The sequence below is a fragment of the Dendrobates tinctorius genome, unplaced genomic scaffold (assembly GCF_039654945.1).
Source record: "Dendrobates tinctorius isolate UK_male_01 unplaced genomic scaffold, ASM3965494v1 ptg000024l, whole genome shotgun sequence".
In the NCBI taxonomy this organism is placed as follows: Eukaryota; Metazoa; Chordata; class Amphibia; order Anura; family Dendrobatidae; genus Dendrobates; species Dendrobates tinctorius.
Window position 1 is genome coordinate 11,126,435 of NW_027361692.1, and position 27,341 is coordinate 11,153,775.

At 42.5% G+C, this 27,341-nt stretch overlaps 1 long non-coding RNA gene across 1 annotated transcript; it reads left to right on the forward strand.

The window, feature by feature from the left end:
- Positions 1 to 1,800: 1,800 nt before the first annotated feature.
- Positions 1,801 to 25,996, forward strand: LOC141084560 (uncharacterized). Its single transcript, XR_012231033.1, has 3 exons — positions 1,801 to 1,974; positions 22,172 to 22,228; positions 24,397 to 25,996. It is a non-coding gene; the product is annotated as an uncharacterized lncRNA (long non-coding RNA).
- The last annotated feature ends 1,345 nt before the right edge of the window (positions 25,997 to 27,341 follow it).

Sequence of the window (27,341 nt, forward strand, 5' to 3'; positions counted from 1 at the left end):
AACGCAACATCCGTATGCAATGCGATTTTAACATGAGCTTTTACATACAGCAGTTCTCTGCCATTGACACATCGTTTTAAAACAAAATATTATTTAAAACAAAATATTCTTCAAAACACACACACACACGTTGGTTTGGCTTGATGGGCACTTTTTGCGTACCATACGGTCAAGCTGCTCCCACAACAGCTCTATGAGGTTGAGATCTGGTGACTGTGCTTGCCTCTCCATTACAGATAGAATACCAGCTGCCTGCTTCTTCCCTAAATAGTTCTTGCATAATTTGGAGGTGTGCTTTGGGTCATTGTCCTGTTGTAGGATGAAATTGGCTCCAATCAAGCGCTGTCCACAGGGTATGGCATGGCGTTGCAAAATGGAGTGATAGCCTTCCTTATTCAAAATCCCTTTTACCTTGTACAAATCTCCCACTTTACCAGCACCAAAGCAACCCCAGACCATCACATTACCTCCACCATGCTTGACAGATGGCGTCAGGCACTCTTCCAACATCTTTTCAGTTGTTCTGCGTCTCACAAATGTTGTTCTGTGTGATCCAAACAGCTCAAACTGGGATTCGTCTGTCAATACCAATTTTTACCAATCTTCCTCTGTCCAATGTCTGTGTTGTTTCACCCATATTAATCTTTTCCTTTTATTAGCCAGTCTCAGATATGGCTTTTTCTTTGCCACTCTGCTCTGAAGGCCAGCATCCCGGAGTCACCTGTTCACTGTAGACGTTGACACTGGCGTTTTGCGTGTACTATTTAATGAAGCTGTCAGTTGACGGTGCCAATGTTGGAGAGAAAGACCCTTCAATCAAGACTTCACCGGACTGATGTTGGAAGAATACCCGATTAACTATTTATACTTAACTGATTTACAGCTTTGCCTAGCTTATTGTGTACCGTTAAATCGTTTTACCTTATCAGTTTTAACCCCCACTGCTTCTCCCTGCGTGGAGACTTTATCCCCTGTAAATAAACCATTTAACTCTTGGTCTGTCTCTGATCCATGGTGACATCATCAGCACCTGCACTTTATCACACAACTACCGCTCTCAGCCACATTACAAAGTAACTTTATATCGAACTTCTCTCAGCTATCCTGGTGCTGTTCACTCTTACAACTCTGCAGCTTCTGTGTGTTACCACACACCTGCAACAGGAAAGATAAATATCTTTGTACCATATTAGCCAGTAGATAGAAGAATATTTAGAATTGAGAGCCATAAAAAGGTATCAACCACTGAGGACTCTCAATTCTAAATATTCTTCTCACACACCTGCAACAAACTTCAAGATTCCCCACACATCTCTCCTGTTCCTGTACTGTCTGCTCATTTGGATCTGTGGCACCTAATGATTCCAGCTCTACTTATCCACCTGCCGTGCTTGATATTCATCTTTGTTGGTCGTCGCTGACTTTAGCTAATCATTGGGCTTTGCTTCATTTTGGCATGGAGCCGGCTACCTCTGTGCTAGTCTGCATTAGATTTCTATTGTAACTTGAGGTGCATCTCTGATGTCATCTTCTAAAGCTTGATGAGGCCAGTTCAGATGGCTGCGTTGCCCAAGTATTCAGTTCGGTGAACTCTACTACCCAATGCTTTCCAACAAAGTATAGCCACACTTTCCACTTAGCTCCACTTCAGCCAATTGGCTATCTTTGCAGCTGCTCCTGTTATCCAGCAAGCACTGTAATCAAAGCAAAGTCCAGCGATCCTGTGTTGTCCACACCTTCAACTCTGCTGTGTGAAGTTAACCGATAACCAATTAATCTCAGCTGTGAGATGGGGTTGACTGCACCTTTAGTTCTGTTGTGTTAAGATACCTAATAACCAACCTTTCACCTGCTGTCCTGCATATCGTACTGGTCGTTATTACTCCACATGATATCTGGCAAGGCCAGCTCCACTGCATCAAAATTTTAATCCGTGCTGCTCATCCTAACCTACAGCTGAATCTATCTAACCAGGTAAGCCCATACGACGAAAGTACTGCTTAACAAAGCCATAGGATGTAATGGACAGACTTACTATAGCTAATCTTACATTTGATATGATGCAAAAAAAAGTCGGTGACTCACCACTTCGCATTAATTCACTTTATTGCGGTTTCCATGAAAAGGGAATGTGGAGACAAATGTGGCTGACACTGCGGCACAGTCATGCTGGAACAGTAAAGAGTCTTCCCACAACTGATCACACAAAACTGGAAGAGTACAATTGTCCAAAATGTGTATTGGTGTGCTGAAATATTAAGACTTCCCTTCTCATTATCCTCCACCAATAGCTTGCAGTTAGCACAATGCAGCCAGTCATGTACTGTAACTTGTCTAATAATAATAATAATAATAATAATAATAAATTTTATTTCTATAGCGCCGACATATTCCGCAGCACTTTACATTTCAGAGGGGACTTGTACAGACAATAGACATTACAGCATAACAATAATCACATAGATAGCTTCACAGGAATTTTTTGAATGTTTAAAAAAATGAACATTTAACTTTTTTTCACAAAAAAATTACTTCAGATTCAATATTTTTTATTTTACCAAGGGTAACCGGAGAAATTGGACTGCAAAAGTTATTGTGCAATTTGTCCTGAGTATCCTGATACCTGATATGTGCGGGGGGGGGACCATTGTTTTGGCACATGGTAGAGCTCGGAAGGGAAGGAGCGCCGTTTGACTTATTCAACGCAAAATTGGCTGGAATTGAGATTGGGCGCTATGTCGTGTTTGGAGAGCCCCTGATGTGCCTAAACAGTGGAAACACCCCACAAGTGACCCCATTTTGGAAACTATACCCTCCAAGGAACTTATCTAGATGTGGGGTGAGAACTTTGAATCCCCAAGGGTTTCACAGAAGTTTATAACGTACAGCCGTACAATTAAAAAATCATATTTTTTCCACAAAAATGATCTTTTCACCCCAAAATTTCATTTTCCCAAGGTAAACAGGACCCCAAAAGTTATTTTACAATTTGTCCTCAGTACGCTGATACCCCATATATGGGGGTAAACCACTGTTTGGGCGCATGGCAGAGCTCGGAAGGGAATGAGCGCCGTTTGACTTTTTCAACACAGAATTGGCTTGACACCATATCACATTTGGAGAGCCCCTGATGTGCCTAAACAGTGGAAACCCCCCACAAATGACACCATATTGGAAACTAGACCCCCCAAGGAAATTATCTAGATGTGTGGTGAGAACTTTGAACCCCCAAGGGCTTCACAGAAGTCTATAACGTACAGTCGTACAATTAAAAAATCATATTTTTTTCCACAAAAATGATATTTTCACCCCCAATTTTCATTTTCCCAAGGGAAACAGGACCCCAAAAGTTATTGTGCAATTTGTCCTCAGTACGCTGATACCCCATATGTGGGGGTAAACCACTGTTTGGGCGCATGGCAGAGCTTGGAAGGGAAGGAACGACGTTTGACTTCTTCAACACAAAATTGGCTGGAATTGAGATTGGGCGCCATGTTGCATTTGGAGAGCCCCTGATGTGCCTGAACAGTGGAAACCCCCCACAAGTGACCCCATTTTAGAAACTAGACCCCCCAAGGAACTTATCTAGATGTGTGGTGAGCACTTTCAACCCCCAAGTGCTTCACAGAAGTTTATAATGCCCGGGCATTAAACTAAAAAAAATATTTTAGTCCCAATTTTTTTTATTTTCCCAAGGGTAACAGAAGAAATTGGACCCCAAAAGTTGTTGTGCAATTTGTCCTGAGTAGGCTGATACTCCATATGTGGGGGTAAACCACTGTTTGGGCACATGGCAGAACTTGGAAGGGAAGGAGCACCGTTTGACTTTTTCAAGGCAGAATTGGCTGTAATTGAGATCAGACGCCATGTCGTGTTTGGAGAGCCCCTGATGTGCCTAAATAGTGGAAACCCCCCAATTGTAACTCCAACCCTAACCCCAACACACCCCTAGCCCTACCCTAGCCCTAACCCTAACACACCCCTAACCCTAAACCCAACCTAACCCTAGCCCTAACCCTAGCCCTAATGGGAAAAAGGAAATAAATACATTTTTTTACATTTTATTATTTTTCCCTAAGTGAGTGATAAACGGGGGTTTGATTTACTATTTATAGTGGGTTTTTATGTTTGGCAGCTGTCACACTCTAAAAGACGCAATTTATTGTAAAAATAGTTTCTGCATCACCACATTTTGAGAGCTATAACTTTTCCATATTTTGACCCACAGAGTAATGTGAGGTCTTATTTTTTGCAGGACGAGTTGACATTTTTATTGGTATCATTTTCGGGCACGTGACAATTTTTATCGCTTTTTATTCTGATTTTTGGGAGGCAGAATAAACAAAAACCAGCATTTCATGAATTTCTTTTGGGGGGGGCGTTTTCTGCGTGTGGTAAAATTGATTAAGTGGTTTTATTCTTTTGGTCAGTACGATTACAGCGATACCTCATTTATATCATTTTTTATGTTTTGGCGCTCTTATACAATAAAAACAATTTTATATAAAAAATAATTATTTTTGCATCGCTTTATTCTGCGAGCTATAACTTTATTTTTTGCTGGCTTGTTCTTTGCGGGACAAGATGACGTTTTCAGCGGTACCATGTTTATTTAGATTTGTCTTTTTGATCTCGTGTTATTGCACTTTTTGATCGGCGGTATGATGATAAAGCATTTTTTGCCTTTTTTTAAGGGGTTCACTAAAGGGGTTAACTAGTAGGACAGTTTTATAGAGCAGGTCATTACGAACACAGTGATACTAAATATGTGTACTTTTATTGTTTGTTTTTTTATTTACAAAAAAAAAGAATTTATTAGGGAATATTTATTTATTTAGTTTTTAAAAAAGTATTTTTCCACTTGCTTTTTTTGTTTGTTTTTCACTTTATTACTTTGTCTCAGGGGGGACATTACTATATTGTGTCAGATCGCTGATCTGACACTTTGCAGTGCACTGTGACAGGCACTGCAGGAGGCTTTCTCAGCGCCTACTCTCAGCAAGCACTGAGAAAGCCACCTCCCTGCAGGACCCCGAAGGCCCCATGGCCATATTGGATCCGGGGGCCTGCAGGAAGGAGGCCCTCGGAACAACGCGAGCACATCGTGTTGCTCCGAGGGGCTCAGGGAAGCACATAGGGAGCCCCCTCCCTGCGCGATTCTTCCCTATGCCCCCAGTACACTGCGATCATGTTTGATCGCAGTGTGCCAGGGGTTAATGTGCCGGGAGTGATCCGTGACCGCTCCTGGCACATAGTGCCGGGTGTCAGCTGTGGTAATCAGCTGATACCAGGCCGCGATAAGCGGCGCTCCCCCGTGAGCGCCGCTGATCAGCTATGACGTACTATCCTGTCCTCGGGAATTAAGTCCCAGGGCACATGGACGGAATAGTATGTCACATGGCAGAAAGGGGTTAAACTACAGTATATCAATACAACACACACTGGAGAAAATGGATCAAAAATTAATCACAATGTTCTGGGATTCACCACGCACACTTATTGCAATGTGCAGAGTTAACCCTTGATAAAGGCCAGATGGGCCGAAACATTGGGGTTTAAATATTCTGCTGTAACAAGTTTATATATTGGCTATGAATTCCCAATGCATAATGAGCAATATGCTGTAATGAAATAAATGAATGTATTTTTGGAAGCAACTTCGTTTTGGACATTTTTCTAATCTTTTTGAGCGCTAGAGGTGTCTTGACAACATTGATTCTATTATTTTCCTCTGAGCGCCACGCCAAGTGCAAGTAGGACCTTGACTTCTCATTTTTGGGGCTAAGCAACAGCTCATGTGAAAAAGACTTAGGTATACTAATAGATCACAGACTGAATATGAGTCAACAGTGTGATGCAGCAGCAAACAAGGCAAATGCAATTCTAGGATGTATTAACAGAAGCATACAGTCTAGATCACGTGAAGTCATTATTGCCCTCTACTCCTCTTTGGTCAGACCTCATCTGGAATACTGTGTCCAGTTTTGGGCGCCACATTTTAAAAAAGACATCAACAAACTGGAGCAAGTTCAGAAAAGAGCGACCAGAATGGTGACTGGTCTGCAAACTCTGTCTTATGAGGAAAGGTTGCAGGATTTGGGAATGTTTAGCTTGCAAAAGAGAAGACTGAGAGGAGACTTAATAGTCATCTACAAATATCTCAAGGGCTGTCACATTGTAGAAGGATCATCTTTATTCTCATTTGCACAAGGAAAGACTAGAAGCAGTGGCATGAAACTGAATGGGTGGAGACACAGATTAGATATTAGAAAAAACTTTTTGACAGAGTGATCAATGAGTGGAACAGGCTGCCACGAGAAGTGGTGAGTTCTCCTTCAATAAAAGTCTTCAAACAGAGGCTGGACAGACATCTGTCTGGGATGATTTAGCGAATCCTGCTTTGAGCAGGGGGTTGGACTAGGTGGCCCAGGAGGACCCTTCCAACTCTACAATTCTATGATTTACCTGCAGATTTAGACAATCCATGCGGAAAATTCCGCAGCAGAATCCGCAGCATGTGCACACACCCTTATAATCATATTTCCAGAATATTTTTACTGTATAATGAATGCAATAAATGAAAAACCCAAATAAACAATTGTGTTTTTTTCTGCTGTTTTGCCGCACATGGAATTTTATTCTCACTTCCCATTATAAAACGAATGGTGTCATTCAAAAGTACAACTTATCTAGTAAAAAACAAGCCCTTATACCTCCATCAATGGAAAAAATAAAAAAAAATTATGGCTCTTGTAAAAAGAGGAGGAACAAACAAAAGTGCAAAGACACTGCCATTTCGGGAAGGAGTTAAAGGATTCCCAATTTTATACCTAAGTTTTAACTTTAGGCTCGAGTCACGGTGGCGTATATCATCCGATGCGATATGCTAATGACACTCGGCTCAAACTCTGCTGCGAGCGAAAGCCGAGTGTCAGTGCTCTGTGCTCCGAGCCTCTAGCATGAGAAAATAGCAACACAGGTGCAGAGGAGACGGAGAAAGTAATGTCTCCATCTCCTCCATTGCCAGCCTCTGTGGTAATCGGACTGCACTTGGATGACATTCCAGCACAGTCCGATGTTTCACAACCGCCCATAGACTTGTATGGGTGCCTGCGATCTGAATCGCAGATCTGAGCGGCCTCATATAATAAAACTGCTCCGAGTTCTACCTGACAGAACATCGCACAGCACTTGGCCGCGTTATACAGTAGTGTGAGCAAGCCCTTAAACTGACATTCTGCATTATGGTTGAAAAGTGACTATTGATTACTCATGTAAGTCACTATACAGGGTGTTTCTGTTTTCTATACTTTAATGCTTTCTGTTTGCCTCCCGCTCCTTCCTCTGCTCACATCAGCATTCATTTTATCCTGTTTCCACAATGGTCCACCACACTGGAAAGGTACATTGGTCTAAACAACTCCTCCCTTTCTTTATGTCATAAAGCACAGGAGATCCATGGAAGAAGTAGTTTAGACTGTATTATAAGCATAAGTCTATTCACAAAAGTATAGCCAAATGAGAAGCATAAAAATATATATAAAAATATAAATCTTTATTAAGACCATATAAGCAAAATAGTTTTAATATAAAGGCACAGTGAGATAACACTGAAGGCAACAGAAAACAATAGGAGGGGATAAGGTAGATGCAATAGAGAATTATAAAATGTAAGTAGCACCAGAAGAAAGGTTACTATCTAATGGGATAATGTCAAATAGATATAGAGTAGAGCATCAAGCTGCAAAGGTTTGTAAGAAATACATAAACGGCAAGTAAGTATTTTTGGCGTTAGCCTTCATAAGGGGGTGTAGTTTAGACTTGCTGTAGAAGGGAAGACTGGGTTGCTACGGCTGCTGAAGCGCTGGGTCCGGAACTGCTGGGGCTGAACCTCCTGTTCCTGGGGGGAACGAGATTGTAGCCAGAGGGAGTCTGTAACCAGGGTGAAAGGGATGTGGCCAGTCAGTGTGAGGTAAAATGGGTTGCATGGCAGCAGAAACAGTCTTCCCGCCAAAACGCTGATGAGGTACAGACCACAAACGCTGAGAGAGGAGAGACAGGCCGAGGCGTGAAGAGAAAGTGCGGCATAGTGAGGGACTCACCAAAAGCGGTGAATGGGCAGGGGAGCGTGCGATCTACGGAGCATCGCAGTATAGACATCTGGGTGTCGGCCAATATCCAGAGAGGCGCACGCCAGATAAAACATTGCAGCGCAGCCCTTCAGGTCACAGCGGCTGCTTAAGGAGACCCACTCCAAGAAGAATCTTGTGGGGAGTTCTACGCTCTTACTCCACAAATATATGGACTAGGGGCTCAGCGGGTAGAACCAGAGATCGCTCGCTACCGCCAGAGGAAGGACCGTGTGCTAGGCGAGGACGCCAGTAGACAATACACCGAACACCACTGGCATTCTGCAATCCAAGGGGCCTTCAGAGAGTGAGCGGCTACAGCGTCACAATAAGTGGAACCGTTAACAAGTGACTGAATAGTTATCCAACGTGTATTCGGTTTTACCTTTGTACTCTTTGTTTACCCTACTATCTCCATGTGAGGAGTTTTACCACTGTTAAATAATTAAATATAGTTTATCCCTGCTCTGCCGCATTTGTGTTACTGCATCCCAGAGCCTGCTTATTATATTACTACAGCACACTCCATGTCACCACACTAGCCATCTTGGAAGCATGTGGAAAAGAACAGCCTATCTGAGCAAAGAAAGAAGCAGTAGTGAAGCAGAAGTCACCAGATAGAATGATTATACATAAAAAATGTATGGTGGCCTTTCAGTCCCAGGGTGGAGGGTCACTTAAATAAATGCAACGACAATGAAAATTGCAACTAACTCACATGTGGTTATTCAGAAGCACTTTTAACTGCATCTCCACAGCACTGTCTGAATATGCTCCTACATTTTAAATCAGTCATGATTTTATAATGCTCTCCGGCCATGTATTTATAAATGTTCTTCCCAATTTATCCCACCGTTCTCCTCCCACATTACTGTCACTTTGTCATGTCTTCCTCAACCTGTTTTTCTCCACCTGCTAACAGATGATTCACTCATTATATCATAAATTAGCCAGTTTGCTTATTTTTCACTTTCACAGGTTTTGGAAGGAGGCCGCTCACTACTCCCACGTTATTTCACAGTGAAGCCACAGGAAAATACCCACATGGCATAAATGAGATAGAAAAAGGTCATTGCAATTTGAACAATATGGACATGTGTATAAAATACAATGAATACCCAAGGGAAAAGTGTTTAGATTCTCCCACTAACTTCCATCTAACAATCACTAAAAATCAAAAATGACTTAAAATACACAAGGTATGTTTTAGCTGATTTTTGTGCTTGTTGCTGGATGACTACCTGATAAGGATGTTGTGTTGAGGCATCTTACAATAAAGTTTTGTTATATTTAATTCTACATGAAATAATTGTTGTCTGGCAGCTGTAAGATGACATAAATGGTCTACTGTCACAACAACACATCCTGTACATGCGATGATATTAAAATAACATGTCGTCAAGCGTAGATAGGTAGTTTCATTTGTCATATGTGATTTTGATCCAGAGCACAAAACAGAACTACATTATATCATAAAAGGGAGAAATTGTGAGTGCGTGTCCCCATGTAGCGTACACCCTGCATTTCTTTTGGTGCAGAAATTTTTTTGTGTTCATCAGTTCACGCAAATTGGATGTTAGGACCTAAAATCTCATGCCCACTGTGCATTTTAAAGACACCCTTGATCTGTGCAGATTTTTGTGCGCTTTTACTTTATAGGATTTTCTAGAAAGCCTGAAAAACTATATATAAATAAATCAATTGCTTTTTTTTTACATTTTTTGCACGTGGGAATATGGCCTTATGAACACAAATCATGCAGAAGAATGTAGAAGGTAGAATGGAAATGAGGGGTATACAATTGATTGTGGCCCTCAAGGTCATAAATGCATCAGGCTCAAGACGAGGAGAAGGTGCCAAGATGCCATTACCTAGTTACGCCTTTGGCCTATATATTACTATAGGAATATTCCCATAGGTATATTACTATGTAAAGAAAATTCTTGGGCATTGAGGTCTGAAGGAGAGACTGAGATATAACACTAAAAAAATACTGACTAGAAGTGTGAGATTTTTAAACAGTAAGGATATTAAGCTTGTTAGGTAGATTGGCTCCACTTAACCATTTCACTGTCAGCTGTTCTCGACATTTTGTTAGGTAGTTTTTTTAAATTAAACTGTGTTTACCGGACAAGATAAATTGCATGCTCATTTTATAGTTTGGGCTGTTATGGACGCGATTAAGACAAATATGCATTGTTTACTTATACATTGTTACTTTCTTACAATAAATTCACATACATTTATTACTAGTTTATATACACTGCGTTCCAAATTATTATGCAAATGATATTTTTCTATGATTTTCCTAAATAGTCGGTGCAAATGACAGTCAGTCTAATAAAAGTCATCACCCGTTAGAGTATACATCGAATTTTATTGAAGAAACCTCCCAATGATAACAGTATAATCTCCAAAATGAATAAAAACTCAAATTGCACTGTTCCAAATTATTAAGCACAGTAGAATTTCTAAACATTTGATCTGTTTTAAAGAACTGAAAATGCTCATTTGTGGAATTTGCAGCATTAGGAGGTCACATTCACTGAACAAAAAAGCTATTTAACTCCAAAACATCCTAACAGGCCAAGTTATATGTTAACATAGGAACCCTGCTTTGATCTCACCTTCACAATTCTTGCATCCATTGAACTTGGAAGTTTTTGGAGAGTTTCTGCTTGTATTTCTTTACATGGAGTCAGAATAGCCTCCCAGAGCTGCTGTTTTGTTGTGAACTGCCTCCCACCCTCATAGATCTTTTGCTTGATGATACTCCAAAGGTTCTCTATAGGGTTGAGGTCAGGGGAAGATGGTGGCCACACCATGAGTTTATCTCCTTTTATGCCCATAGCAGCCAATGACTCAGAGGTATTCCTTGCAGCATGAGATGGTGCATTGTCATGCATGAAAATGATTTTGCTCCTGACGGCACGTTTCTGCTTCTTATACCATGGAAGACAGCTGTCAGTCAGAAACTCGATATACTTTGCAGAGGTCATTTTCACACCTTCAGGAACCTTAAAGAGCCCTACCAGCTGTTTCCCCATGATTCCGGCCCAAAACATGACTCTTCCACCTCCTTGCTGATGTCGCAGCCTTGTTGGGACATGGTGGCCATCCACCAACCATCCACTACTCCATCCATCTGGACCATCCAGGGTTGCTCGACACTCATCAGTAAACAAGACTGTATGAAAATTAGTCTTCATGTATGTCTGGGCCCACTGCAACCATTTCTGCTTGTGAACACTGTTTAGGGGTGGCTGAATAGTAGGTTTATGCACCACAGAAAGCCTTTGAAGGATCCTACACCTTGAGGTTCGAGGGACTCCAGAGGCACTAGCAGCTTTAAATATCTGTTTGCTGGTTTGTAATGGCTTCTTAGCAGGCGCTCTCTTAATCCGATGAACTTGCCTGGCAGAAACCTTCCTCATTCTGCCTTTATCAGCACAAACATGTCTGTGCTCAGAATCAACCACAAATCTCTTAACAGTACGATGATCACGTTTAAATTTTTGGGAAATATCTAATGTTTTCATCTCTTGACCAAGGCATTGCACTATTTGATGCTTTTCAGCAGCAGAGAGATCCTTTTTCTTTCCTAAATTCCTTGAAACCTGTGCCTTGCTTAATAATGTGGAACATCATTCTTAAGTAGTTTTCCTTTAATTGGGCTCACCTGGTAAACTAATTATCACAGGCGTTTGACATTGATTTCAGTGATCCAAAGAGCCCTGATACACAATACCATCTATGAGTTTATTTGAAAAACAAAAAATTACATCTTTATGACATTTAAATCCAATTTGCATAATAATTTGGAACACAGTGTAGAGATCATATTCTACAGCGCTTACATACATTATCATCACTGACCCCATTGAGGCTAACAATCTAAATTCCCTACCAGTAAGGGTACCGTTACACGTAGCGACGCACCAACGATTCCGACAACGATAGGATCTGGCTAAGATCGTTTGTGCATCGCTAGTAAGCAGTCATACAGGCCGATCTTCATAACGACGCATCAGCGATCAGCGATGTCACTAACGACCACGGCGATCGTTGGTACCGTGTCCTACACTGTCTATAATAGCGATTCAGACTTTGAATAGGCGTCCTTCAGCGCTATCTATATGAGTTCGGAGTCGCCAACGAGGTCGCTCGTCGTTGATAAGGGGCGTCAAACACAGCGGTGCATGCTGGTCAGCGCGACGCCAGCGATCAAAAAATGATCCTGAACGTTCGCGCATGATCAGCGACATCGCAGCAGGGAGCTGGTCGTTTCCGCGTGTCACACTTAGCGAGATCGCTAGCGATGTCGCTGTTACGTCACAAAATCGTTGTCGCTTCAGCGATATCGCCGTGTGTAACGGGGGCTTAAGTCTTTGTACTGTGAGAGAAAACCGGAGAGAACAAACACAGGGAGAACATACAAACTCCTTGCAAATGTTGTTCTTGGTGGGATTCGTACCCAAGACCCCAACGCTGCAAGGCTACAGTGCTATCCACTGAACCACAATTACTTTTTGGAATTACTGTATTCTAAGAGCCGTTTTTTTGGTTTTATTCACAGGGGTAAATGAGGGTCTGTTTTCTGTTGGACAAACAGTAATTTGGGATTTTTTTTTTAAATCTCTTTTTATTCAATTTCTTTGGGGCGAAGTGACCAAAGGACTTCAAAGAAAACAAAGCTATACACATTTTTACATGATTTTTTTTAAACATTTTTTTTGCAGGGACACAGGGAGGTCCTACAATCTCTCCAGTCCCTGCTGCCTGGCAGCTCCCTGCCCTTCAACTCTCCTCCTTCACACCGGCAGAAGTTGGGTGCTAAAGGGGGAGGCAAAAGGGGTGGATTTAAACAAATTGATCTAAAACTTTGTGGCATGCAAAAAAAAAAATCACTCAAGGGGGAACTAGAGTACAATTGTACAATTTTAAAATGTTACAAATAATGACTTGGCAGCGAACATCTGAATTTAAAAAAAATAAAAAAACAACCACAATGGCAAACAGAGAAAAAAAAATATCAGTTGAACATATAGAAAATGGACTTAAAAATAGCGCAACTTAAAAGAATTTGACGAAAAGCAAAAAACAGCCTTATTCCCTTAGTTACAGAGCCATTTTTGACTTTAATGACCAAGCTCAATTTTTGAAATCTGACCACTGTAATTTTAAGTGGTAATAATTCTGGAATGTTTCAACATATTCCAGTGATTCTGGAATATTACATGTTATACTTTTACAAGGGATAGTATGAGAAAATGGACCCTAAAATTTGTAACGCAGTTTCTTCTGAGCGCACCGATACCCCACATGTGGCCAGAAACATCTGTTTCGCCAAATAGCAAGGCTGGCAAGGGAAGGAGCATATTTTGGAACATAAATTTGGCTGAAATAGACTGAGGATGCCTAAACATGAGAACCCCTCCCACCTTCACAATTTACCTCATTTTGGAAACTGTAGTCAAAAAGTTCTGTATGCATTTTTTTCACTGTCACTTTTATGAATCTTTCCTGTACGTTCCGAGAAAAACATCTCAAATATATGTGGCAATAATACTTGGAATTGCTCTTTCTACTGTGCATCCTACAAACCCGGAATATTTCGGGGGGACAGTTTTGGGTGGCAGTGGCAGGGCTGAGGTGAATAAAATGTTGTTCTGAAAGTTTGCAAACATCCTCACACTTATTGACTGCCGCATGTGCCGCTGAGTCAACTAGGATACAATCAACAATTTTTTCCTGGAACAGAAGAAAAGTGAGTGCTACCTGAGACTTCTTCTAGAGGACAAAGCTGTTGTAGGTAGCATGAGGGTATCTGAATGAGCTAGATTGCTACCTTTTGATATCAGACCCTGGTCTTTCACTTCACCAGATACAGTATAGCTGAAGCACCTAATCTACACGTCCTATGAATTTATTATAGTCTGTTACACAAACTGGGTTTTGTTTGTCTCTGGTGACACCCATTTTTGACATTGACGGTAGTGTCTCTATGCAGCATGGTCAGCATGTTGATGTCTTTTTGGTCATTCCACTTCACTGCAAAAAATTGGTTACTTGCAAGTGTGAATGACAACTCCGTCCCCAAAAATCTGGACACCAACTGTGATGGAAAACCTCCTTGATTTGTATGGACTGCCCCACAGGCCCCTGTATTTGCAGTATCGAGGGATTTATGTAGAGCATCTTCGTGTAATAGTTGTTGGTGTACACGTGGAACAATTGATACAGAAATAGCATAATTAGTCTCCCAACCAGTCTACCCAGGATTCCAATTGTCTGGGGGGCAGCTTTGACGATTTATTTGGCAGTCCCTACCTTTGTAACTAAGCAATGTGGACGTTCTCCATTTGTGCTCTCACACATTTTGTATAATTTAGTTCCATAATCGGTGCTCTTGGAGGGAATGAGGTGGCAGGAAGAAAGATGGGCCAACTGCTACGTGTTGGTCATGGGTATTTAAAAGTATATGTTTTGGAGGCAAATTAGAGGTCTCAATTTGTTAAGTCGATCGTAGTTGGGTCATTTCTTGGGGGGTCTAGGGAAATGTCACTAAAATTAATCACATTACAGCTTCATAATGGGATCAGGAAATGACAGCTGCAAAAACTGGGATACTGTGGACAGATTTAGTTGCCCAGTAGGAGTGGAGAGTGTTGTTTTTTTACTAAGCCCATGTTGAAGGTAATGCCCCCAATTTTCTTTATTTCAAGGACACCTGTAATGATCCATGAATGGGAATGGAAGGCTGTGGATTTTGGAGAAATATATTGTCTAATATATAAATTTGTTGTGCAATTAATTGTAAGACTTCATTGGTGATCAAAATGTGGAAAAACTCAAAGGGGGTAAACTTGGTGACATCAACATTTATTCTGGAGGTTTCTAGAAATGGGGGAATTTGTAGGGAAAAAGCATTGTCGGGACACTAGAATGGAGGGGAGATTGTGGAACTTTGCTCTACCTCTGACGTTTCAGCAGTGACAACTGACACCACTACAATAGGACTTTGTGATCCCGTGGAAAGAGTCGTCGTCACTGGCTGAAGACTTTACTGCTTCAGAAGCAGATTCTGTCTCAACTTTGTAATCAAAAATTCAGGGATAGTATGATCTCTGCCTCCTAAACTCCCAGCCACCTTTACTTCCTTAACCAGTTCCCATATCAAGTACCACCTGGACCTTTTGCAGGTGACTTCCCCAATCCAGGCTGAAAATCACAAAGTTGTTCAAATAAGCAGCATCGTACTTCTTGTGAGGACCTAGAAACCGGTCCATATCCCTCTTAAAGGTGGTTGGGGCTCCTTGTAGTCCGAACGGCATCCGGGTATACTGAAAGCACCCGTCAGCTGTAGAGAAGGCCGTCTTCTCCTTGGCAATTGGAGACAGAATTTGCCAGTACCCCTTTGTTAGGTCCAGGGTGGTGATGTACCTGGCTGACCCTAGCCTCTCAATAAGCTCATCAACCCAGGGCATCGGATACGTGTTGAATTTGTACACCTCATTGTGCTTCCTATAATCATTACACATATAAGATAAATCCAATGATCATAGTGGGTAAATAGGAGATATTGGAATCTCACACCCACAACAAGTGCGGACAAGGAAGACCAACTGTAATACTAAAGTCATAGACAGAGGGCAGAAACAGTCATGAGGTCAGAAATAAAACTGATAGAATTTTATTAATACATAAAAATCATACAGACATACAGATACAAATGGGGGCTGGAAGATGTAAAGGTCATTCAAACCACATATGTGAGGCCCAGGGTAGGTATGAAAGAAGGCAGATATATAACGACATCATAGCACAAAAATCATATGTGCACAGTGGCAAACGCAGGTACATGACATCATCATATAATGCAGGTAAACAGCACAACATTCATATGTGCATAATAGCACTAAAGAAAACCTGACACAAGTGAAGTCGACAAGGCCTAAATATGGCCATATTTGTCAGGCACGCAGATAACAAATAAATGTGCATAAAGAAAACAATAAAGGAGCTCAAGTACCTACAAGCAGAATGGCCGCCTTCCTCCACGTCCCACCCGCCCTGACGCGCGTTTCGGCGTACCTTTATCAAGGGGCATAAGGTCACAGGCATAGAAATGGTCCTTAAATACTCCCGGACCTGGAAGCCACCATTGCAGCCACGCGGCCCCCTGGTGACATCACAAACGCGAGATCGCGCTCATGCGAGCAGCCGAGATCAGAGTCACGCGGGCCCCACCTGACCCGGAAGTCGGCGCACCGATGAGCTGTGAGCCAGCGACGCACGCCAACAGAGTGCAAGTGCATTGAAATGGAGGGCCAGGACGCACCATTGCCAGTACTGGCAGGAAGATGGGCAAACACCGACAAAAGCATATAGGACGTAAATCAAAGAAATGTATATCAATAAAAGGTGCCAGATGCTAGCAGGGACAGGATTATTTGGTATAAACCATTTAGTAAAAGGTAAATTCCGTTCCACATAGCACCCTATAAAGAAGCTGATGATAGATCCTGTACGGGGTTCCATACCCAGCACCTGACATCATACATACACCGTCCATAGAGATGGAGATAGCAACCCCCCGGACATAAAATATACAAGGAAAACAACCCCAAAATATAATATAAATGTACGTGCATACGACCAAAGAGACATATATGCAAGCATACAGCAATGTAATTTTAATAAACAACACTAAATGTACCAACTTGTACGTGTAATAGAGACATATTATTGTCTAATAACAAGCTACAGATACATATATATATATATATACAAAAAACCATAATACACAATGGTACATATGCATATACATACACATATATACCCCCAAATACAAGAAAGGGGGAGGGGGGGTTAGGAAAACAACCCCAAAATATAATATAAATGTACGTGCATACAGTCATATGTTAAAGTTTGGGCACCCCTATTAATGTTAACCTTTTTTCTTTATAACAATTTTGGTTTTTGCAACAGCTATTTCAGTTTCATATATCTAATAACTGATGGACTCAGTTATATTTCTGGATTCAAATGAGGTTTATTGTACTAACGGAAAATGTGCAATCTGCATTTAAACAAAATTTGACCGATGCAAAAGTATGGGCACCTCAACATAAAAGTGACATTAATATTTCGTAGATCCTCCTTTTGCAAAAATAACAGCCTCTAGTCGCTTCCTGTAGCTATTAATGAGTTCCTGGATCCTGGATGAAGGTATTTGTGACCATTCCTGTTTACAAAACAATTCCAGTTCAGTTAAGTATGATGATCGCCGAGCATGGACAGCCCGCTTCAAATCATCCCACAGATGTTCAATGATATTCAGGTCTGGGGACTGGGATGGCCATTCCAGAACATTGTAATTGTTCCTCTGCATGAATGCCTGAGTAGATTTGGAGCGGTGTTTTGGATCATTGTGTTGCTGAAATATCTATCCCCTGCGTAACTTCAACTTAGTCACTGATTCTTGCACATTATTGTCAAGAATCTGCTGATACTGAGTTGAATCCATGCGACCCTCAACTTTAACAAGATTCCCGGTGCCGGCATTAGCCACACAGCCCAAAAGCATGATGGAACCTCCACCAAATTTTACTGTGGGTAGCAAGTGTTTTTCTTGGAATGCTGTGTTTTTTAGCCTCCATGCATAACGCCTTTTTGTATGACCAAACAACTCAATCTTTGTTTCATCAGTCCACAGGACCTTCTTCCAAAATGTAACTGGCTTGTCCAAATGTGCTTTTGCATACCTCAGGCGACTCTGTTTGTGGCGTGCTTGTAGAAATGGCTTCTTTCGCATCACTCTCCCATACAGCTTCTCCTTGTGCAAAGTGCGCTGTATTGTTGACTGATGCACAGTGACACCATCTGCAGCAAGATGATGCTGCAGGTCTTTGGAGGTGGTCTGTGGATTGTCCTTGACTGTTCTCACCATTCTTCTTCTCTGCCTTTCTGATATTTTTCTTGGCCTGCCACTTCTGGGCTTAACAAGAACTGTACCTGTGTTCTTCCATTTCCTTACTATGTTCCTCACAGTGGAAACTGACAGTTTAAATCTCTGAGACAACTTTTTGTATCCTTCCCCTGAAAAGCTATGTTGAATAATCTTATTTTTGAGATCATTTGAGAGTTGTTTTGAGGAGCCCATGATGCCACTCTTCATAGGAGAATCAAATAGGAGAACTACTTGCAAGTGGCCACCTTAAATACCTTTTCTCATGATTTGATACACCTGGCTATGAAGTTCAGAGCCCAATAAGGTTACAAAACCAATTTATTGCTTCAGGAAGTCAGTAAAAAGTAGTTAGGAGTGTTCAAATCAAGAAAATGATAAGGGTGCCCATACTTTTGCACCAGTCAAATTTTGTTTAAATGCAGATTGCACATTTTCTGTTAGTACAATAAACCTCATTTGAATCCAGAAATATAGCTGAGTCCATCAGTTATTAGATATATGAAACTGAAATAGCTGTTGCAAAAAACAAAATTGTTATAAAGAAAAAAGGTTAACATTAATAGGGGTGCCCAAACTTTAACATATGACTGTATGACCAAAGAAACATATATGCAAGTGTACAGCAATGTAATTTTAGTAAACAGCACTAAATGTACCAACTTGTACGGGTAATAAAGACATATTATTGTCTAATAACAAATTACAGATACATACATATATACAAAAAACCATGATACATAATGATACATATGTATACACATATATATATATATACCCCCAAACACAAAAAAAGGGGGGGGTTGTGGTAGGGTTGGAGGGGAAGGAATAGGGGGAGGAAGGGGGTTTTTTTGGCAGCTGTAGACGTATGGGCCAATGCCATGTCAGTGAACCGGCGATGAGTGTCCGTAGGGATAACCAGGCACGGGAAACAGTATTCAGAAGGTAAAACACCTAGAACATAACAAAAAAACTGTTAAAACCACATAAAATGAATATATGCGGGAGAAAAACCAACACAGTGAATCGGCGACTAAAGGAATGGCGAAAAGCTGAGATTCTCATTCAGTCCTAGTGGCTGGACAGTATCAAGAGTCCAGATCCATGTACTCTCTAGCTGACCAAGGCGTTTGGACAAATTCACACCTCTGATGTTGATATCCAAAACGTCAATTCCCCGTACACATAAAAGATTGCTGTTACATTGATGAAACAGCTTAAAGTGTTTGGGAATGGTTTTGAGGGTGGTTGTCTCGTCGTGACCGCTGGCGGCCTGTATACCCAAAACGTGTTCTCTAATCCAGACTTTTAGTTGTCTAGTTGTCATCCCCACATAGATTAGCCCACATGGGCAAGTGGCAAAATTGACAACATATCTTGTGGTACACGTAATCCGTTTTTTAATTCTGAAATTTCTTGTACCGCCGGAATTGAAAAAATCATCACATCTATCCACGTTAGGGCATGCCACACAGCGGCCACAAGGAAAACAACCACCCCCAAAAGAAGCGGTATCCAAAAACGTTTGTGGCTGTGACCCCACGTGATGACTCCTTGTCAAGAGATCACGTAGATTCTTAGCACGTCTAAAAGTAATCAACGGACGTTGGGGTAGAAATTTCCGAATTATAGGGTCTACTTGTAAAATAGGCCATGCCCTTGTTAGTATGGCCCGAACACGATCCGAACATGGATGGTACGTGGTGATGAATCTACATTGATTCTCACCCTCAGGTACCCTAGCCTGTTTTTTATATAGCAGATGGTTACGGTTAGAATACTTGGCCCTGTGATAGGCCTTCTTAATAACCCGCCTGCTATACCCACGCTCCAGGAATCATAACTTTAATTCCTCAGCCCGCTTCTCAAAATCCACATCCGATGAACACAACCGTCTCAAGCGGAGGAATTGTCCTACCGGTATGGATGCTACCATATGGTGTGGATGACAGGATGAGGCGTGTAATAATGTATTAGTAGAAGTTGGCTTATGGAAAATGTCCGTGTTTACATTGCCACTCCTATCTTTGGAGATGGAGACATCCAAAAAATTAATTTTGGTACTATCCCATTCACAGGTCAAGGTAATATTCAATTCACTGCTATTGAGGCACTCAACAAATTGCGCAAGATCGATGGCCGTGCCCTGCCAGACGAACAGGATGTCGTCGATATACCGCGTCCAAAAGGGGACACGGTCTATCGACACCATCCGGTCCGACTGGAAGAGGTCCCTCTCCCACAGCCCCAGGAACAGATTAGCATAGGCCGGCACAAAGGCCGCGCCCATGGCTGTCCCCAGGAGCTGCAGGAAGAAGGACCCCTTAAACACAAAAATGCGCTTGCACTCTGTTGGCGTGCGTCGCTGGCTCGCAGCTCAGCGGTGCGCCGACTTCCGGGTCACGTGGGGCCCACGTGACTCTGATCTCGGCTGCCCGCATGAGCGCGATCTCGCGTTCGTGACGTCACCAGAGGGCCGCGCGGCTGCAATGGTGGCTTCCGGGTCCGGGAGTATTTAAGGACCATTTCTATGCCTGTGACCTTATGCCCCTTGATAAAGGTACGCCGAAACGCGCGTCGGGGTGGGTGGGACGTGGAGGAAGGCGGCCATTCTGCTTGTAGGTACTTGAGCTCCTTTATTGTTTTCTTTATGCACATTTATTTGTTATCTGCGTGCCTGACAAATATGGCCATATTTAGGCCTTGTCGACTTCACTTGTGTCAGGTTTTCTTTAGTGCTATTATGCACATATGAATGTTGTGCTGTTTACCTGCATTATATGATGATGTCATGTACCTGCGTTTTATCTCTATTTTGCCACTGTGCACATATGATTTTTGTGCTATGATGTCGTTATATATCTGCCTTCTTTCATACCTACCCTGGGCCTCACATATGTGGTTTGAATGACCTTTACATCTTCCAGCCCCCATTTGTATCTGTCTGTCTGTATGATTTTTATGTATTAATAAAATTCTATCAGTTTTATTTCTGACCTCATGACTGTTTCTGCCCTCTGTCTATGACTTTAGTATTACAGTTGGTCTTCCTTGTCCGCACTTGTTGTGGGTGTGAGATTCTAATATCTCCTTTTTATATTCTACTATTTACCCACTATGATCATTGGATTTATCTTATATGTGTATTTTGCTGTGTTATGCACAGGTGCTCTATCCGATGAAATGGACTACCGAGCCAAAGAGAAAATATGGCTCAATCAAATGGATCAGACCTTCAGTGCCGGTGGAGCTGGTACACAGTTGATTGGCGGCTCTGGTTTTGACAAAAGGCTGATGACTATTAAGAATTCAGTAATTAGACGCTCTAGGCTATGGTGGAACAAAATGTTTCTAGAGAAATACCTTTCGAACAAAATGATTCCTAGAGGGCTAAGGATTCGTGTAACTCCTACCTTCCCCGTAGAAGATGATGTATTTATTAAAAAATGGGAGGAAGCTTGTAATAGCTGCTCTTTTATTCTTATGCAGCTTTTGATTAATCTAAATAGCTCAAATATTAGTGAATTGGATAAACTCATTGATGACACACAAATAGGTCTGGATACTGATTGCCCTAAAGAGAAATTACAACAATTCGATAATGAGCTAGAGAAATCCCTTGATGGTCTTGCTAAGAAAATCCAGGAGACTCAACTCTCCAAATATAACAGGGATGTAAAGGACAATCAGAGTAATAAAGTCTATTTGTGGAAGAAAACCTATCCGAATCTATCCCGCATACCATCCAATACCTCACTTACATCAATAAGTGGACAGTCTGATTTGTCTACTTCCTCTGGCACAGTACGTCTACGAGACCATTCATACCATCCCTATAGAAGGCAACATGGTCATCAAACTGGCTTGGACAAAAGGGATAATAGGGTAATTAACCTTAGTCAGTATGTACTATCTCCCTCCGATCTGTCTCTCTTGGGTAGGGGCTTCTCTTTTTCACCTACTCCGGAATTTGATACTTTTGCCACCGTCAAAGATCTAAACCTGTTTGCCAGGTCATTACTGCTAAAGAGGCATTTCTTCAATGATGTTAATAATATTCTTTTCCCAACAGAGGAGGAACAAAAGGCCCTGAGAGCCTTGGAGGAGCTGGCGGTGGAACATGAGGGAGGTAAGATCCCCCCATCTATCTGTCCACGATCCAAGAAGTTCCCCCCCCTGGCTACTTGTATGAGTGTTGACCTCTTTGTCCAGGTGGTGGCTCGTGAACTTTCCCAGATTCCTAAATTTATCAGGGATGATAATTTGACCAGGGAGGAACGTGTTAGACTTAGATATTTTCAGAATCTTCCGGATGTGGTGCTGAAGCCGGCCGACAAAGGTGGTAATGTCGTCCTGTGGCCAACTAAGCTATATGAGAAGGAAGCTTATCGCCAGTTGAATAATAGCATTTGCTATAAAAAACTGACGTATAATCCCCTTAGTGCATACTCTAATCAATTGGAAAATATTATCAAAAGGGCCACACGGGACGACATTATCACCAAGGAGCTGGCTTCAGCGCTACTGGTTAGTGAGCCCACAGTGGCCACATTCTGACTATTACCAAAGGTCCATAAGGATCTGAGATCGCCACCTGGTCGTCCTATTGTGTCAGGGAGGGGTAACTTCTTGGAGCATGTCAATCGTTGGATTGATTTCCACCTCCAGCCCCTTGTCACGACTCTCCCTTCCTATTTGAAGGATACAGGGGAACTTTTGCGCAAGGTTGATGGCCTATGTCTTGAGGGTGAATCCTTGGTAGTTTCAGCGGATGTGGAGTCCCTATATACGAATATCAGACACAAAGATGGCATTGCCGCAGTTCGGTTTTTTCTACAAACCTCTAATTTGTCGAGTGATTTGAGGGGACTCCTGCTGGAACTGCTTGAATTCACCCTCACGCACAATTTCTTTGTGTTTAAGGGGTCCTTCTTCCTGCAGCTCCAGGGGACAGCCATGGGCGCGGCCTTTGCACCGGCCTATGCTAATCTGTTCCTGGGGCTGTGGGAGAGGGACCTCTTCCAGTCGGACCGGATGGTGTCGATAGACCGTGTCCCCTTTTGGACGCGGTATATCGACGACATCCTGTTCGTCTGGCAGGGCACGGCCATCGATCCTGCACAATTTGTTGAGTGCCTCAATAGCAGTGAATTGAATATTACCTTGACCTGTGAATGGGATAGTACCAAAATTAATTTTTTGGATGTTTCCATCTCCAAAGATAGGAGTGGCAATGTAAACACGGACATTTTCCGTAAGCCAACTTCTACTAATACATTATTACACGCCTCATCCTGTCATCCACACCATATGGTAGCATCCATACCGGTAGGACAATTCCTCCGCTTGAGACGGTTGTGTTCATCGGATGTGGATTTTGAGAAGCGGGCTGAGGAATTAAAGTTACGATTCCTGGAGCGTGGGTATAGTAGGTGGGTTATTAAGAAGGCTTATCACAGGGCCAAGTATTCTAACCGTAACCATCTGCTATATAAAAAACAGGCTAGGGTACCTGAGGGTGAGAATCAATGTAGATTCATCACCACGTACCATCCATGTTCGGATCGTGTTCGGGCCATACTAACAAGGGCATGGCCTATTTTACAAGTATTTTTTCCCTATAATTCGGAAATTTCTACCCCAATGTCCGTTGATTACTTTTAGACGTGCTAAGAATCTACGTGATCTCTTGACAAGGAGTCATCACGCGGGGTCACAGCCACAACCGTTTTTGGATACCGCTTCTTTTGGGGGTGGTTGTTTTCCTTGTGGCCGCTGTGTGGCATGCCCTAACGTGGATAGATGTGATGATTTTTTCAATTCCGGCGGTACAAGAAATTTCAGAATTAAAAAACGGATTACGTGTACCACAAGATATGTTGTCTATTTTGCCACTTGCCCATGTGGGCTAATCTATGTGGGGATGACAACTAGACAACTAAAAGTCCGGATTAGAGAACATGTTTTGGGTATACAGGCCGCCAGCGGTCACGACGAGACAACCACCCTCAAAACCATTCCCAAACACTTTAAGCTGTTTCATCAATGTAACAGCAATCTTTTACGTGTACGGGGAATTGACGTTTTGGATATCAACATCAGAGGTGTGAATTTGTCCAAACGCCTTGGTCAGCTAGAGAGTGCATGGATCTGGACTCTTGATACTGTCCAGCCACTAGGACTGAATGAGAACCTCAGCTTTTCGCCATTCCTTTAGTCGCCGATTCACTGTGTTGGTTTTTCTCCCGCATATATTCATTTTATGTGGTTTTAACAGTTTTTTTTGTTATGTTCTAGGTGTTTTACCTTCTGAATACTGTTTCCCGTGCCAGGTTATCCCTATGGACGCTCATCGCCGGTTCACTGACATGGCATTGGCCCATACGTCTGCAGCCGCCAAAAAAACCCCCTTCCTCCCCCTATTCCTTCCCCTCCAACCCTACCACAAACCCCCCCCCCTTTTTGTGTTTGGGGGTATATATATATATGTGTATACATATGTATCATTATGTATCATGGTTTTTTGTATATATGTATGTATCTGTAATTTGTTATTAGACAATAATATGTCTTTATTACATGTACAAGTTGGTACATTTAGTGCTGTTTACTAAAATTACATTGCTGTATACTTGCATGTATGTTTCTTTGGTCATATGCACGTACATTTATATTATATTTTGGGGTTGTTTTCCTAACCCCCCCTCCCCCCTTTCTTATATTTGAGGGTATATATGTGTATGTATATGCATATGTACCATTGTGTATCATGGTTTTTTGTATATATATATATGTATCTGTAGCTTGTTAATAGACAATAATATGTCTCTATTACACGTACAAGTTGGTACATTTAGTGTTGTTTATTAAAATTACATTGCTGTATGCTTGCATATATGTCTCTTTGGTCGTATGCACGTACATTTATATTATATTTTGGGGTTGTTTTCCTTGTATATTTTATGTCCGGGGGGTTGCTATCTCCATCTCTATGGACGGTGTATGTATGATGTCAGGTGCTGGGTATGGAACCCCGTACAGGATTTATCATCAGCTTCTTTATAGGGTGCTATCTGGAACGGAATTTACCTTTTACTAAATGGTTTATACCAAATAATCCTGTCCCTGCTAGCATCTAGCACCTTTTATTGATATACATTTCTTTGATTTACGTCCTATATGCTTTTGTCGGTGTTTGCCCATCTTCCTGCCAGTACTGGCAATGGTGCGTCCTGGCCCTCCATTTCAATGCGCTTGCACTCTGTTGGCGTGCGTCGCTGGCTCGCAGCTCATCGGTGCGCCGACTTCCGGGTCACGTGGGGCCCGCGTGACTCTGATCTCGGCTGCCCGCATGAGCGCGATCTCGCGTTCGTGACGTCACCAGGGGGCCGCGCGGCTGCAATGGTGGCTTCCGGGTCCGGGAGTATTTAAGGACCATTTCTGTGCCTGTGACCTTATGCCCCTTGATAAAGGTATGCCGAAACGTGCGTCGGGGCGGGTGGGACGTGGAGGAAGGCGGCCATTCTGCTTGTAGGTACTTGAGCTCCTTTATTGTTTTCTTTATGCACATTTATTTGTTATCTGCGTGCCTGACAAATATGGCCATAATTAGGCCTTGTCGACTTCACTTGTGTCAGGTTTTCTTTAGTGCTATTATGCACATATGAATGTTGTGTTGTTTACCTGCATTATATGATGATGTCATGTACCTGCTTTTTATCTCTATTTTGCCACTGTGCACATATGATTTTTGTGCTATGATGTCGTTATATATCTGCCTTCTTTCATACCTACCCTGGGCCTCACATATGTGGTTTGAATGACCTTTACATCTTCCAGCCCCCATTTGTATCTGTCTGTATGATTTTTATGTATTAATAAAATTCCATCAGTTTTATTTCTGACCTCATGACTGTTTCTGCCCTCTGTCTATGACTATAATCATTACAGAAGCGCCACTCTCCACTTGGCTTCGGCACCAGGACAATAGGGCTGGACCAGCTGCTCTTTGCTCTTTGACTCCACGATGACACCCAAGCTAAACATTCTCTTCATCTCCTGGGAGATCACCTCACGGCGAGCTTCAGGAATCTGATACGGCCTTTGGTTCACCCTCACATGTGATTCAGTCAGGATCTTGTGCTCCACCACCTGCGTACATCCTGGTAACTCTGAAACCAGGTCTCGGCTCCGCTGAAGCAGCTCACGGCACGGTTGTCTCTGGACCAGCGACAGTGTCTCTGACACTGTGACATCCTCGACCTTGGCTTGATGGGCCCCTAGGCACAGTGCTTCTACTGGATCCCTGTCTCGCCACGGTTTCAGCAGGTTAACGTGCTACACTTGGTACGGCTTCCTTCTTCCTGGTTGGTGGACCTTATAATTGAAATCACTCAACTTCTTGACCACCTCGTATGGCCATTGCCACTTGGCCGGGAATTTGCTTTCCACAGTGGGGATCAACATGAGCACCCGGTCCCCAGGACTAAACCGTCTCAGCATCTTGGCCTGGTTGTAGACCTTCGTCTGGGCTTCTTGTGCTTGAAGAAGACTCTACTTCACAATCGGCATCACCCTTGCGATTCAGTCCTGCATTTGGGCCACATGCTTGATGATGCTTGGTGGGGGTAACTTCTGCTTCCCAAGTCTCCTTCGCTACATCTAGAAGTCCCCAGTGGCACCATCCATATAACAGCTCGTACGGTGAGAACCCCGTAGAGGCCTGTGAGACTTCCCTGATGGAGAACAGTAGGTATGGTAGGAGGCAATCCCAATCTCAGCCATCCTTCTCCATGACCTTCTTCAACATGGACTTCAAGGTCTTATTCAATCTCTCCACCGGGCTGTCTGTCTGCAGATGGTACACCAACATCCTAAGTTGGGTAATCTCGAGGGCCTTGCACAACTCCTTCATTACCTTGGAAACAAATGGTGTCCCCTGGTCCATCAGGATCTTCAGCAGGCCCTTCCTGGAGAAAATATGCGTAGTCCATTATGAAAAGGATGTATTGATAACTCCTGGCGGACTTAACTAAGGGCCTGACTAGGTCCATGGCAATCTGGTCGAACGGGACTTCGATTATTGGTAACGGAACTAGGGGACTATGGAAGTGGGATACAGGGGCAGTTAGCTGACAGGTAGGGCAGGAGTGGCAGAAATTAACAATGTCCCTGTGACACCCAGGCCAGTAAAACCTCTGAAGGACTCGTTCTTAGGTTTTATCTACACCTAGGTGCCCCCA